General features: G+C 45.2%; 1 protein-coding gene across 2 annotated transcripts in view; it reads left to right on the top strand.

Moving 5' to 3' along the window:
* Nucleotides 1–2324: 2324 nt before the first annotated feature.
* ACACB (acetyl-CoA carboxylase beta) overlaps nt 2325–15707 on the top strand; it is a 193107-nt gene continuing 179724 nt past the window's right edge. For both annotated transcript variants that reach the window (XM_068239413.1, XM_068239406.1), the window contains exon 1: nt 2325–2404. The gene's annotated coding sequence lies outside the window, so the exon portion shown is untranslated. The remainder of the gene's footprint in view (nt 2405–15707) is intronic.

Here is a 15707-nt window from a genome sequence, read left to right as displayed (position 1 = left end):
AATGAGGTTTCTGTCAGGCTTGACAAATTATCGTCTCACCCTATGTGGCGCGTCCCCGCTTGAACAGAAGGTGAAGAGCAACACCTGCCCGACTTCGGGTTCCACCCAGGCCTTGTAGGTGCAAGGTATAGGAGCTGAACGTAGCGTGAACTATGTAACTCACCAGAACCTAACAGGAGATAGCGAAAGTCCAGTAACAACTAACAAGCTGAGGTCATACACGTTATATCAGAAGTATTGAGGTACACTAGGAGCAGGCAATATCGGGGTCAGGCTGCTCAGCCAATCCAAGGTCGATGCAGGCGGCAGACAGAGAGTGGTCAGATTCCAGGCAGAGGGTCTGTACAGGCGGCAGACAGAGAGTAGTCCGATTCCAGGCAAAGGGTCGAAACACGAATAATCCAATACAAGTAATCACACCCAGCAAAAGCACACAGCCAGAGCTATCACGGGCAACATCAAACTGTCAGAGCAGGCTTTAAATACAGACAGCATCCAATCAGTGGCCGGTCACACAATGCAGCAACCTTTCATACACACTGCAGCCCTGCCTGAGTGTCAGCTGACTAACAGATCAGCTGACACAAAATTACAAAGCCTACCTATGTGTCAGCTGACACTAAGTCTTAGCTCTCCTAAGGGAATAGGACGGACGTCTGCTCCAGAATGTCCGTCCCCTACCAGCACTGGAACGCAGAGTTCCAGGAGCGGTGCGCCCAGCCCTGTCGGGAAGGACGCCAGCGTCGCTAGGGGCTGCGCGCGCAGATGTGGAAAAGGACGGAGCGGTTTGACTGTCGCCGCGGGAGCGAAAAAGGTAAGTCCCTGACAGTTTCTTTGATAATTGGCTGCACTTGTGGTTAGGGAGAGGGAGGAGGAGGGTCGCAGGAGTGATTGCTACGCCCATGGATGTATATATTATAGTTTGCAGTTCACTTGTAACTGGATCTGGTGTTTTGATATTAACATAAAAGTTGTGTTTTGTGATGTGTGCAACTGAATCGGGGTCAGTGTGTCTGGCTCTCATGCCCAAGTCATTTCAGTAGCTGCAAACAAACTGTAAACCTACAAAAAAAATAAAAAATAACTAAGCTCTGCATCTATGTTTTCCTGACCCACAATTAGCTACATAACTTCATTTTGTTCCCGTGAAGCCCCATTCCTAATGCTGGGTACACACGTTGTAATTTCCTGCTCGATCCGCGGAATCGATTCCATTATTCCCACATGTTCGATCGGTTTTCGATCAATACAGCTGTCTTTTGCATACTTAAAGGAGTTATCAGGAGAAAAATAAGAAAATAAGTGCTACTTACCCGGGGTTTCTTCCAGCCCGAAGCTCCCAGCATGTCCCTCGCCGCAGCTCTGCAGTCAGCTGTTCGCCGCAGCTCCATCCCGGTCCCTGGCGATGATGTCAAGCCGACCTTCAGGTCCTGCACAGTCCGCTCCGGTCCAAGTGGCGGTGATTGACAGCACCGCTCGCGCAGGCGCAGTACAGGCCGACCTGACGTCATCGCCTGGGACCGGGACGGAGCTGCGGCGAACGGTTGACTGCAGAGCTGCAGGGAGGGACATGCTGGGAGCTTCAGGAAGCCCCGGGTAAGTAGCACTTATTTTCTTATTTTTCTCCTGATAATAACGACTTGAACATGCAAAATTGATGGCTGTATCGATCGAAACCCGATCGAACATGTCGGAAATAATCAAGTCGATGCCGTGGATCAAGCAGGAAATTGCAACGTGTGTACCGAGCATTGGATATTCCCATTTGCGGCCTGTAGACAGGCTGCTAGTGTACAGGCAGAAAGTGGACATATTTCAGGGGTGAGATTTCACACAGACAATGAAGGGTATGCTGTTAATCTTACTTCTGGGAATAAAATATAAGTTCCTAAAAAGACATCCATACTTCTGGTAAATGTGTCCATGGGACTGGACTATTTTAATTCTGTAGTATCTACATGACACTGTCACCTTTCCATGTATCTTCTACTTTCATTCTGATCATATCCTGTCCTGTAGCCTTCTAAAAGGAGATCTATTCATACAATGCTAATCAGAAGCTGTCTAATAAACTCCCTGAATTTCCTACAGCTGAAGTGAAAATGCAGCCATTTTCTCAAAGACCAAAGATAGTACGTGCTGTGCAGCTGAAATGGCTCCATGAATGGAGACAGAAGTAGGAGGCACTGTATTCTGGTACTTGAATCTCTGCCAAGACGTCTTCTATTAGTTCCTGTTGTCACAGTAACGAGGACTTGCTGTTCCTCCTCTCTCGGTGCTGTGATTGGTGAGAGGTACACTGAAGGCGGGTACTTTCAGCTGTCACTCAACTCTGGCTGAGCTGTAGTAGCAGCTACATGCTGTACAGAGCTGAGGGTGATAACAAGAGCAGAGGAATGCCTAGGTAAGATGCCATAAACATTATGAATAGGGTGGAGGGGGAAATGTCCACTTGCTGGAGAAGACACCTGTATTGTTTATAATGTAAGACAGGATATACTGTAGTGACAAGGAAAGTATCTAGGTGTGACTCATTACATGCTGAATAACTCTAGGTCTACATGTCAACAATGATGTTTTGTTTTTGCAAATCCTGTCAATGAGTAAACACGCCTGTCTGCTGTAATGGGTGTCTGCAGGTGTCATATTTGCTTAAAAAATAAATTAGTCATGATTATTCTTTGGCCATGTTAGATAAACAAACACTGTTTTGAAAGAAGTTATTGACTGTGTGTATCTGCTATGGACTATATATGTAACTTTGGCAAGCACAAATCTTAAACTTTTTGCTTTGGTTTTAAGGTGTATTTATTTGTGTCTTTGCATTTTCATGTTTTATTTGTAACAACAAAAGTTTGATAACTGTCAGTAATTTTAATTTTCCTGGCAAGTTAACATTTTATTGTAAATAAAGTTAACCAAATCTTATCAGAATCTATATGGTAAAAGGAAAGTATCTTGCTCTAATGTAAATATAGCAATCTGCATGTAGTTCATGTTCATATAGAGAAACATTAAAATTGTTTTGTTATTGTGCTGTATGTTTTAAACTTCCCGTTATAATTAGTAATGGCATTCATACAGTGAGTTCAGTGACCCTGTCTGTAGGCCACGTTCCCAGCGGCTGTGCTAGCAGGAAAACAACTATAGGACGGGATGACCTTTGTCCCACATAATTTTGCTTCTCAGTAAGGAGCCCTGTATTTTGGAAACCTTGGCACACGCAAAGCCTGGAGGTAAACCATTCCTGGCTAGCTGTATCTAAAGCAGGGGCACGCTGTCCCTGCCTAACTTGGTTCCTATTAGTAATTTCTGTTGACACAGCCTGTAATTTTAACATCTATTCTTTTCTGAACTTGGGAAAATGTATGTCAGAACTTTTGAAGCTAGAAGCTTTGAATCAGGTTGATACCATTTATTGGCTAACTTAGAGGTAAATAAAAAGTAAGCCTTCAGCTAATAAGCTTTCTTCAGACTTAGTTCTTGTAATATTGACAAAATGTTAACAGCTTAAATACACTGGACATTCGGAGGAGAAACATTCTTTTGCAAATATAAACAAATGTCATAGGATGCCTTAATTACAACTTCAGGAGGGTCTCATAGGGAAGTTAGATAACTTGTGATAGTCTTTAATGCCACTATTCGTTGTATGTCATGGGTTTTAAATGCCACAATTCTTTAGCTTATACAAATGGTGTATGTACTCTGCCTAGTCATGTTTGAACTTTGGATTACACTGTCTTCCCATCACCCAGAGTCTGTGGTATGTGATGCTTTAGCAAACAAGTGGTCTTATCTATCTGTCATAAATTAGCTAGCATCCCTGTGAGACCCTCCAGAAGTTGTAATTAAGGCAGCTAATGATATCTATTCATGTTTGCAAAAGAATGTTTCTCCTCCGAATCTCCAGTGTATATAAGCTGTGTGTTTTAACATCTTGTTAAAGGGACCCTGGACAGTGGGAAAAAAAATCTGAACTTACCTGGGGCTTCTTCCAGGCCCCATGGCCTCACTGGTGGCTCGCTCCGGTAGGCGCGCAACTTGGGCCAAAGTCGCACATGCGCACCCGCCATGATCATGCACCCGTTGCCGTAAGTGTCCTGCACATGCGTGATACTCGAAATACTTTGACTAAAGTCGCACACCTACCGGAGCCACCAGCAGGACCACGGAGGGGACCCAGAGGACGACAAGGGACCTTGCGGGCTACGAGGGGCTGGAGGAAGCCCCAGGTAAGTCCATATTTTTTTTTCACTGTTCAGGTTTCCTTTAATATTCAGGAACTAAGTTTGAAGAAGGCTTATTAGCCAAAACCTTACTTTTTATTTACCTCTAAGTTAGACAATAAATGGTATCATCCTGAATCAAAACGTCTTCTTGCTATCTAACTTCCCTATGAGACCCTCCTGAAGTTGTAACTAAGGCATCTAATGACATTTATTTATGTTTGCAAAAGAATGTTTCTCCTCTGAATGTCCAGTGTATATACTGTAAGCTGTGTGTTTGAGGGCCGGCTCACACAAATGCTTAGCGGCGATTACCGCTAAGCGCCCGGGACCTGTCGGCTAAACGTTCCCATTAAAGTGAATGAGAACGTTTAGCATCGCGTGGTTACCTCCAATTACTGTCGATTGCGCAAACGTGGCATTCTGATCCCGATTTACCACGTTGTTTCAGGCGACCCTAGAAGCCACATGCGTCTTCATGTTGTCTTGTCTTGCGGGGCCAAAAACCGCTGATCGCAACGGGACGCCGGCAATCGCCACAGGAAGCCTGGCTCCACCCCCGGAAGTGATGACGCAGAACGGAAGGCTGGAGGACGCCGCCAAGCGTCCGTGTGAACTGGCTCTTAACATCTTGTTCATATTCAGGAAGTAAGTCCTAAGAAGGCTTATTAGCCAAAAGCTTACTTTTTATATATCTCTAAGTAAGCCAATAAATGGTATCATCCTGATTCAAAACGTCTTCCTTTTATCAGTAAAATTACTGAGATTCTACTACTTAAAGAGGGACTGTAGTGAGAATCACAATTAATAAAATTGCTTACTGCTTACTATATTCATTTATAGATTATTTAGTCAGTGTTTGCCCATTGTAGAATTTTTCCTCTTCCTGATTTACATTCTGACATTTATCACTGGTGGTGACATGTTTAGTTCTGCCAAGTGATCTGCACGGAATGTTCAGAGCTTTAACTACCCAGGCAATTGCTGGGTTAAAGAGGAACTTCAGCCTAAACAAACATACTGTCATTAAGTTACATTTGTTATGTTAATTAAAATAGATAGGTAATATAATCTCTTACCAACCCTGTTTTAAAAGAACAGGCAAATCAGGGGCGAGCCTGGGGTGCCTGGCACCTGGGTGCAAGATTTTCTCTGGCGCCTATGGGAGTGGTTAAATTTACCGCGCCCAACCACATAACCACACCAGTGTCCTGCCTAATCACACCCACACCTTCCACCTCTTTCCGCATGCATGTGATACCCCATTCCTACCCCTCTTCCATGGGCTTGCTCCTGGCTGGCTTTGGCTTCCTGCGAGTCTGCTAGTCTCTGGACTGACTCAGGCTGAGAGGCTCTGCGAGTGCGACGCAGTCACACACTGCGTATTTATGGCTGCCTGCGGCCACCCTACTCTCGCTGTCGTAGGCTCCTCCCCCCGCCAAGCCCAAGCGTGAGGTGGGCTGCCTGTATCTTTCCCGTTGCGCCACGCAGCCTGCCAGTGTTACCAACCTTTCACGTTATTTTTTTTACTGACAAATACCTAAAAATTTACTGACAAAAGATTATTTTTACTGACAAAATTTCCCCACTAAATGCACATAAGAGACAGCTTTTCCCCATGTAAATGCACATAAGAGACCGCTTTTCCCCAGCAAATGCACATAACAAGAGACCGCTTTTCCCCAGCAAATGCACATAACAAGAGACCGCTTTTCCCCAGCAAATGCACATAACAAGAGACCGCTTTTCCCCAGCAAATGCACATAACAAGAGACCGCTTTTCCCCAGCAAATGCACATAACAAGAGACCGCTTTTCCCCAGCAAATGCACATAACAAGAGACCGCTTTTCCCCAGCAAATGCACATAACAAGAGACCGCTTTTCCCCAGCAAATGCACATAACAAGAGACCGCTTTTCCCCAGCAAATGCACATAACAAGAGACCGCTTTTCACCAGCAAATGCACATAATAAGACAGCTTTTCACCAGCAAATGCACAAAGGAAGACAGCTTTTCACCAGCAAATGCACATAAGAAGACAGCTTTTCACCAGCAAATGCACATAAGAAGACAGCTTTTCACCAGCAAATGCACATAAGAAGACAGCTTTTCACCAGCAAATGCACATAAGAGAGATTTTCACCAGTAAATGCACATAATGACAAACAGACAGTGTCCCCAGAATATGTAGCCAGGGATATATGTCCCCAGGATAGGTAGCCAGGCGGTATATGCGCCTAGGATAGGTAGCCAGGGGGTATGTGCGCCCAGGATAGGTAGCCAGGGGGTATGTGCGCCCAGGATAGGTAGCCAGGGGGTATGTGCGCCCAGGATAGGTAGCCAGGGGGTATGTGCGCCCAGGATAGGTAGCCAGGGGGTATGTGCGCCCAGGATAGGTAGCCAGGGGGTATGTGCGCCCAGGATAGGTAGCCAGGGGGTATGTGCGCCCAGGATAGGTAGCCAGGGGGTATGTGCGCCCAGGATAGGTAGCCAGGGGGTATCTGTGCCCAGGATAGGTAGCCTGGGGGTATGTGCGCCCAGGATAGGTAGCCAGGGGGTATGTGCGCCCAGGATAGGTAGCCAGGTGGTATCTGTGCCCAGGATAGGTAGCCAGGGGGTATGTGCGCCCAGGATAGGTAGCCAGGTGGTATCTGTGCCCAGGATAGGTAGCCAGGTGGTATCTGTGCCCAGGATAGGTAGCCAGGGGGTATGTGCGCCCAGGATAGGTAGCCAGGTGGTATCTGTGCCCAGGATAGGTAGCCAGGTGGTATCTGTGCCCAGGATAGGTAGCCAGGTGGTATCTGTGCCCAGGATAGGTAGCCAGGGGCCAGGGTATGTGCACCCAGGATAGGTAGCCAGGTGGTATCTGTGCCCAGGATAGCTAGTGAGTGACAGGAGCGCGCCCCGCCGCCGCCGCTCCCTCCTCCGCTCCCCCCTCACCTTTCAGCAGCCCTTAGTCAGACCTCAATCAGCGGGCGACCCGACCAGGAAAAGGGCGCCGGACGCACCCGCTCTATATGCGGAAGTGATGTCACTTCCGCATATCAGTGCGGCGTGCTAGGTCCTAGCGCCCGCCCGCCTGATCGAGGTCTGACGCGGCGGCTAGAGGGAGGGAGCTTGAAACGGCGGCGGCGGCGGCGGCCACAGGGGGAGAGCGAGGCCGGGCGAGCGGGGCCGGGCGGCGCCTCTCAGAGGCAGGCGCCTGGGTGCCTTGCACCCGCAGCACCCGCCTAGGCTCGGCCCTGAGGCAAATGTTTGATTTCATGAGGGCAGCCATCTTTTTGGTTGAAAGGAGGTGACAGGGAGCATGAGACACAGTTCCAACTGTCCTGTGTCCTGAGCACCTCTCCCAGTTGCTAGGCAACATAAATAACAACATAGGAAATCCCATCATGCTCTGCACAGCATCAGGGAAAAAAGCCTGGGCTTTTTTTCTTTGATGGGTGGAGCTCAGGTAAAAATGCAGCTAAAAATGATGCTTTCGTAAGAAAAACAAAGTTCTGATGCTGTGAAACTGTTAAAGAAACACCAAGCCTTTTCAGTTCTGCTGAGTAGATTTTTAGTCCGTAGGTTCACTTTAAGAATCTCCAGAAAACACTGCAAAAATCACTACAAAAGTGCTTCTGATTGCAATTTCTGTTTGGCCCCAGCCCTTAATTTAATCTTGAAGTTACATTTATTCTTACCCGATCTTTCCTTCACACACAAAGCTTTGAGGTGTTGATTGTGACTTATACATATACTGTGTGGTACTTCTGGTTCAGCAGGCTCTTTAAAGAAGTACTCTACAAACTGTCATTTGGCAGCTTGAGTAGAGGTAAATGCAGGTATACTTGCTATACATACAGTACCTGTCCAGCTGTTGTCAGTAGATCTTCTTGATCCAAGAGACAGTTAAGTAGCAGCTGCGAATGCATACCTGTGCCACCCTTCTAGTTTGTGGTATTATTTAAACCGGAAAATTGTATACTTACCTTCCGTAATTTTCCTTTCCTGGATCAGAAAATGGCGGCATACTCCTGGGTTCAACTCCTCCCCCTGAACCCTGATGGACAGATCTTTTTGAATAAATTAAAAGAACCCGCCCCCCCTGCCATTCTCGTGAAAATCAGTCCTCGAATGGACAAGAGGGAGGGATTCGTATGCCGCCATTTTCTGATCCAGGAAAGGAAAATTACGGAAGGTAAGTATACAATTTTCCGGTTTCCTGGACAGAAATGGCGGCATACTCCTGGGATATAACAAATCAGGAAGCGAGGGTGGGAATGCAAAAACACACAATTTATTTAGTACATTCCCTAAGCCTGCAATAGCCCAAAACACTTTATGCATTCATAGAAAGTGAAGTCCTCCTCATACCTCTCCAGAAGATTTCAGAGATGTGACCCAATGGGGAAGCGAATCTCCTTGCTCAGACCCCAGGAGGACGCCAGCTGCTCAGGACGATTCCCGCCTTTGCCTGCGCCGACACCAGAGCTACAGCAACGCTGGATCAGCTGTGACCGCTCTGGCGTCTGGCGTATCCTTTCAGATATGCCGCTCTGGCCGGAGATGACGTCAGCGGAGCCGCCGGCCAATCAGGATGGGGCACGCGAAGTCTCGCGGGATCTCGGGCAATTGGAGGAAGGAGGGAGGAAGCATAGGGCGGAAGGAATCCATCATGCCGCCGTATGAGAACTAGGTAGGGCGCATCTCTAACCGCCATTTAGGCAGCGCAATGCCAGCAGAGCAGGAGAGGCTGAACCTGCTTGAAGAAAAAAAGGTAATAGGGCGCCTATAGAAAAAAACAAAAAACGGACACCCAAAAACAAAAGACCTTGTCCATCGAGGACAGAAAAAAAAGAGAATGGCAGGGGGGGCGGGTTCTTTTAATTTATTCAAAAAGATCTGTCCATCAGGGTTTAGGGGGAGGAGTTGAACCCAGGAGTATGCCGCCATTTCTGTCCAGGAAAGAGGAATTCCAGTGAAAAATTATGTAATAAAAAAAGTGCTTCACTGTTACAATAATTATGTATAAATGATTTTGTCAGTGTTTGCCCATTGTAAAATCTTTTAAATCCCTGATTTACATTCTGACATTTATCACATGGTGACATTTTTACTGCTGGCAGGTGATGTAGCTGTGGCTTGCTCTTTTGGCAGTTGGAAACAGCTGTAAACAGCTATTTCCCACAATGCAACAAGGTTCACAGACAGGAAACTGCCAGGAGTATCATGGTCCTCAGAGTTTCCTGTGGGAGGGGTTTTACCACAATATCAGCCATACAGAGCCCCCTGATGATCCGTTTGTGAAAAGGAATAGATTTCTAATGTAAGAAGGAGGTATCAGCTACTGATTGGGATGAAGTTCAATTCTTGATCACGGTTTCTCTTTAAATCCATTTAGATTTAAATGATGCAGACTCCCATGTTAGTTAATAGTCATTCATGTGGCTTAAAGCCACAAACTAGAAGTGCAGCGCAGTCGCAAGTAATTGCTGGTGGCCTGTCTCCTCAAAGAAGCAGTTCTGTGAACTTTCTTCTCATGCTGCTATATGGCAGTAGGTGGAGTTCTTTTATTTCACGAACAATCATGGCACGCCCCATTCATGTGCAGGCAAGCTCCCTACTTCAGCATTATTCTCTGTGCCACAGCAACTGATTGTTAGTTCTGTGTGTCCTCATGCGGGGTCAATGGCAGCCTCCAAATAGCCAGAGGTTACAGCATCTACACATTAGACTGGTAGAGTGGCAGGGACTATGAGCAGCGGGGTAATACGAATCCAGTAGGCTCCCCTGCAAAATCATTACGGGGCACTTTGGAATCCTACTCTTGCTGCCATAACCAATCTCCAGTCAACCTCGCTCCCCACCCCCGTCACCTTGTCCCCGAAAGAACACAGAGTAACGCAGGGGGCAGGGATGTACTGACCTGGTTCCAGCACAGCTGGTCTCCGCCGTACGTCTTGGCAATGACTTGCTCTATGCTGCCATCCTCTGGCTCCCAATCATGTGACTTGCAATCATGTGACTGGTGATGTGATTGAGAGTCAGCAAATGGCAGCACAGTGTGTGTGGCTGTAAAGCATGGAGAAGACCCACAGCACTGGAGCAGGTAAATATTACACAGCTCCCTGCCCTATTCCGCATGCGGGTGGGGACAGAGGAGGATATGGCTGGTTTGATAAATCAGGAAGTCAAAAAACACTGATGCAGCACTTGCTAAGGCTCAAAGCATCATTAACGAGAACAGGCAGTACTACAGCTGCAGTAAGATTGCATACTACCAGGGATGGGCAAATAAATCTAAATTGATGTAAATGTTTGTTATGTTAATTGTAGACAAATTTATGCAGCTTGAAAATCAATCATGCCATAGCATAAGCATTTCTTTGGTCTGTTCTCGAGCTACATAAAATTGCTTAAAGGAAACCATAGACGAAACCTCAAAAAAAAAATCATATATACCTGGGGCTTCCTCTAACACCCTCCAGCCCCCTCTGGCCTGATCGATCTCTCGGCGCCGGCCTCCACCTTCTGGATCTTCGGTATGGGGTCCTGGTATCTTAGCCAGTTGGGGCTTACTGCGCATGCATAGCTGGCAGCACACGTGCGCCCGCCCCTCCGCGCTCCCATTGCCGGGAGCTTTCTGCCCTTGCACAGTACTACTGTGCAGGTGGAGAACTCTACTGGCCGCAGGAGCGAGATGGGGAGCACGCTCAGCCACACCACGCATGTGCCAACTTGCCCTGACAGGACGAACATACCAGGACCCCGTACCAAGGAGCCAGGAGGTGGAGGACAGCGCCGAGAGAGCGATCAGGCCAGAGGGGGCTGGAGGAAGCCCCAGGTATGTATGAATTTTTTTTTATAGGTTTCGTCTCTGGTATACATTAAAATTAGCACAACACTTCACATCAACTCAGAGCTATTTGTATCTCTTTGGCCATCCCTACATGTTACAGAACCTTGTTGAGAGATAGTGAAGTAGAGGCCCCACTGCATGGTTCCTTTGAATCTGAACAGACTAATCTCATTGCAGTAGTCCAAGCCATTTAAAGAAATTTAGAGATTTTAGGCTTGAGCTACAGTGTGTGATATCGCACTCAGTTGCTCCTGAGGAAGTGAACATTGTTTCGCAAAACAAGTTGAGCTGATGACTGACAGCATTGTTTGAAACTATTTTACAGAATTATAGTTATTGATCCATGTGTTACACATACTTTACACACCCTCTTGCTATCCGTTAATGGTTTTGTTCTCCTGCAAGGAATACTATTGTTAATAAATATTGATTCCATTATAAATGTAAAAGAAGGCATTGTCTGCTTACCACCCTGTAGGTGGACTTGTCATGCCCACCTTTTTTATTGTGTCAATTTATTTCTGATTATGTGTATGTTTTGACTCTATTAAATATTAAATGTTTGCTTCTGCTTTTTTTTTTTTTTTTTTTTAATACTAAATGTCAGTGGTAATATATACCCTACCTTATCCCCATTAAAGTCCCCTTTTTCTTCTCTTTGGCCTTTGCCTACATTTAACACAGTTGAAAACGAGTTAAATATCTTGCGCAATTATAATCACCTATCTCGCCCTAGAATAACACATATAGGGGTTGATTCACTATCACTATAGCTCCCCTTACTGCTCACTTAGCGTGCCTTGTCAGAGTTAACATGCCTTATCAGAGTTAACATGTCTTATCAGAGTTACAGAGTAACCAAGCAGCTCAGGGTGACCCAAACCACTAGGAATGTATAGGGGGATAAAAGAGACCGAAAAGCCCTCCTACTAATAAACAATGCTTATACATAGCGTTAGCATAGTATACGCAGAGTAGCATAGTGCTACTCTGATAAGGCACGCTAACTCTGATAAGGTATGTTGACTCTGATAGGGCACGTTAACTCTGATAAGGCACCCTAAGCATGCAGTAAGGGGAGCTATAGTGATAGTGAATTAACCCCATAGTTCCTCTATGGCTTGTTTGGCGTACAGGATATGTAGTCAGTAATAAAGCTGCTTGGTACTCGGAGCATTCAGTTGGCAATAAACATGGTGTTACATGGTATTTCTAAGCTGGTCCTGTAGGTTGTACTTCTGGGTAATGTTTCATCCTCCAAAGTCCACTGATGATCATTCTGGGTGATACTTCAGACTTCCAGCCTGCATCAGAAATAATAAACATAGTGAAACCCAAACTCCTCTCTAGATCATTTGCCCTCTGCTCCTTGTCTTCAGGCACCAGCAGCTTCTTGGGTCTGCTGACTCCTCCAGCATTATATGGATCCTAAATTGTGGCTGGTTCTGTTCCACAGTTCCACAGAAGTTGTATCGTTAGATGCTAAGTGTAAACTGACTAATATTGGAACTGCATTACCCATTCTTTCCAACCTTCAAGATAACACATTCTCTAAAATTAAACTCCACTTTTATTGACCATTGGTACAAAACTGTCATGTTTTTTTTTTTTTCTACCAATGTTGTTGATAGGATCTTAGACTACACCCCCCCCCCCCCCCACACACACACACACACACACACACACACACCCCTCCCCCTTCCCTGGTCCCCTTATAGAAAAATTATCAGTTGCCCCTAAAGGAAAAAAAAAATAGTCCAGCCTTTCATTTACTGTCAGGCAGACCACTTCAGGCTTGCATCCCTCCCCCTTGCCTTTTAGGTACCCTACTTAAAAACATAAGCAGACCCCCCAGAGACAGCTAATGACAGCGCAGCTGGCCTGGAAGTGGACATGGCTGATCCATGGTTCAGAGCCGTGGAACCATATTTTTTATGGAGGTGCCAACAATATTAAAAAGGTTTAATTCCAATTAAAAAATTGTGGAAAGAGGTGAACGTTCCTCCATTGAGAAACCATTTATTAGTTTGATAGACCTTTTATGTGGGCCAAACAATCCCACTTCCTAAGGTCAAAGAAGAACCTGTGGATTAAAAGCACTTAGTATGACCACTGTGCCAACGTTTACATTATTTGTCCAAATTTGTCATGCAAAACAAACTGAAAACAGATAATCATCATACGTATAAACAGTTTTTTGTATGGTTAATGCGTTAATTGGTATAAAGATGTACAGTAATTCACAAGTTACATTCCCCTCAAAACACCTATCAGGGCTCTGTTCCTCGAAAACCTTATCAAAGGCTCTAAATTATATCAGGCAATAACCATCCTATTCACAAGATTGTGGGGGTCAACAGGTGCAATAAAAAGGGCCAGAAACATCACTGCATGAGGGGCTGGTGCACACCTAGAGCGCTTCTGAGCAGTTTTCACGATGCTAGTGTTTTAAGAAGCGCTTGGCTAATGTATTTGAAGGGGATGGATCACACGAGAACGATGTGATTTTTTTCACAAACGCAAAAACGGGTCCTGCAGCATTTCTGCGGCGATTTTTTTTTACAAATGCTGCACACTGCTGTACAACAATAATAATGAAAAAAGCTACACCAAAACTTTTCAAACATCGCTAGGCATACCTAGAAAATCACTAGGCACATGCCTAGAATCGCTTAGAAAAATCACTTCTAAAAACGCGGAGTGTTTGCGATTACGCCAGAGCTTTTAGGTGTGCATCAGCCCTAACTTTGATATCTCATCCAGCACTTTTCTGAGTATACAATTGGCAGATGGCAGATTGCCATGCCGATTAATAATATCCAGGATGTCTGATCTGCTTCTGATCAAGAAAGGGGTCAATTTTGAGACCAGTACTGCACAAAATCCATCCCTTTCTTGATCACAAACAGATCCTACATGCTGGAAATTATTGGCCCGTCAATCTCATGGGAAAATTGGATGGTGTGTATATAGCATAAATGTTGTAATTCTTGACTTGCTCCTTTCAGATCATAGTGAGGATTGTGAAATGTCAGGGAATTAGCAATTGTGTGACTGCAGTCGTGTGCATTTATGTTAGCATAGATAACATAAGTTACTTGTAATATACTGTATATACAATAAATGCATTGTAAAAGGTATGCATTCAGACTGGCCTTTTTCTCACATTCATTATCTTGTTTTACAACATCTAACGGTTGCAGGAGGGTCATGGGTGAACATCTTTGTGCAATCCAGTATTTGTCAATGTGTTTTTTTATTTTTTGTCTGTCATGCTGACGTTTGTGTGAGTTTATTGCCTGTTTGCAAAGCTTGGCATCTGTGTCCTATTGAACCTTTCTAGGGCTGGTAGCACACCTGTCTGTGCGAAAAAAACGCGAGTTTTCTGCCATGAGTGTCTCTGCGGTTTTCCATGCATTTGCATATTTTGTGAGTTTGTTTTTAATAAATATTAACATTCTACAAGTTAAAAAATTACATTACCAGATATTTTTTTTCTTCCAAAGTGCATACAAATCACATATGATTTGCATGCATTTTATATTTCTCATTGGATAGCATTGTATGCGGGAAGAAGGAACTTATTGTGAAATTTTAAAACACATAAAATCACACACTTTTGAGATTTTTGTTCAGCCCATAGACTTACATTATGTGTGATTTTGCATGCCCTTTCACTGTATGCACTGTTGCCTTCCTGCTTTTACAGGGGATGCAACACCCCCTGTGAACCTAGCCGTAGTGTGCTTTCTAAGTTTGTATATGCACACAGTTGTGCTTCTGTCATTTTGATACTTTTACAATTAATGTATTTAAGATTTAAAGGATTCTGTAGGGGGGGGGGGTGTTTGAAAATAAAATTGGACACTTACTTGGGGCTTCTATCGGCCCCCTGTAGCTGTCATGTACCGTGCCGTCCTCCAACGATGCTCCGTTCCTCACCGCCGGTCCCGGTCTGATATTCGTCTAAGAAGATGAATAGTGCTCACTCCCGAGCACGACATCGGGAGCTTACTGCGCAGACGCAGTACAAAGTTTTCTTGTACTGTGCCTGCGCAGTAAGGTTCCGATGATGCGTGCGAGAGCGACCACGCGCGCGGCCACAGTCTAATTGGACCGCAGGTTAGACTGGGACTGGCGGCGGGGAACGGATCGTCGTTGGACACACACACACACACAACTCCTTTAAAGAGCAACTGTACTAAAAATAGCATAATGAATAAAACTGCTTATTTTTTTTTACAATACTGATTTATGCATTATTTAGTCTGTGTTTGCCAATTGTAAAATCTTTCCTCACCCTAATTTAAATTCTGAAATTTATCACAGGGGGTGACATCTTTAGTGCTGTCAGGTGCAGCTCAGCTCAGAGTGTTTGTTTATTCTGTAAACCAAAACAAAAGGAAGCAGGCGATTGGCACTACAGCGATTGCGACAAAGACTACTCAGTTAAAAGGACATGCAGTGTGCACTGGAGGAGACGTATACACCTCTTCTCTGGAACCTCTTCAGCGTGCTCAAGCTAGGAACATCAAACAGCAAGCAAGAAGAGCAGGAAAGCTGGCACTGCTGCAAGTGTTCAATTTATTGTAGCATACATAAAGTGCAGGCGTGCAACATCTTGCAAAATGGC

This window comes from Hyperolius riggenbachi, chromosome 1 (genome assembly GCF_040937935.1).
Source record: "Hyperolius riggenbachi isolate aHypRig1 chromosome 1, aHypRig1.pri, whole genome shotgun sequence".
Taxonomy (NCBI): domain Eukaryota; kingdom Metazoa; phylum Chordata; class Amphibia; order Anura; family Hyperoliidae; genus Hyperolius; species Hyperolius riggenbachi.
This window is presented reverse-complemented; position numbering and strand designations above follow the sequence as displayed.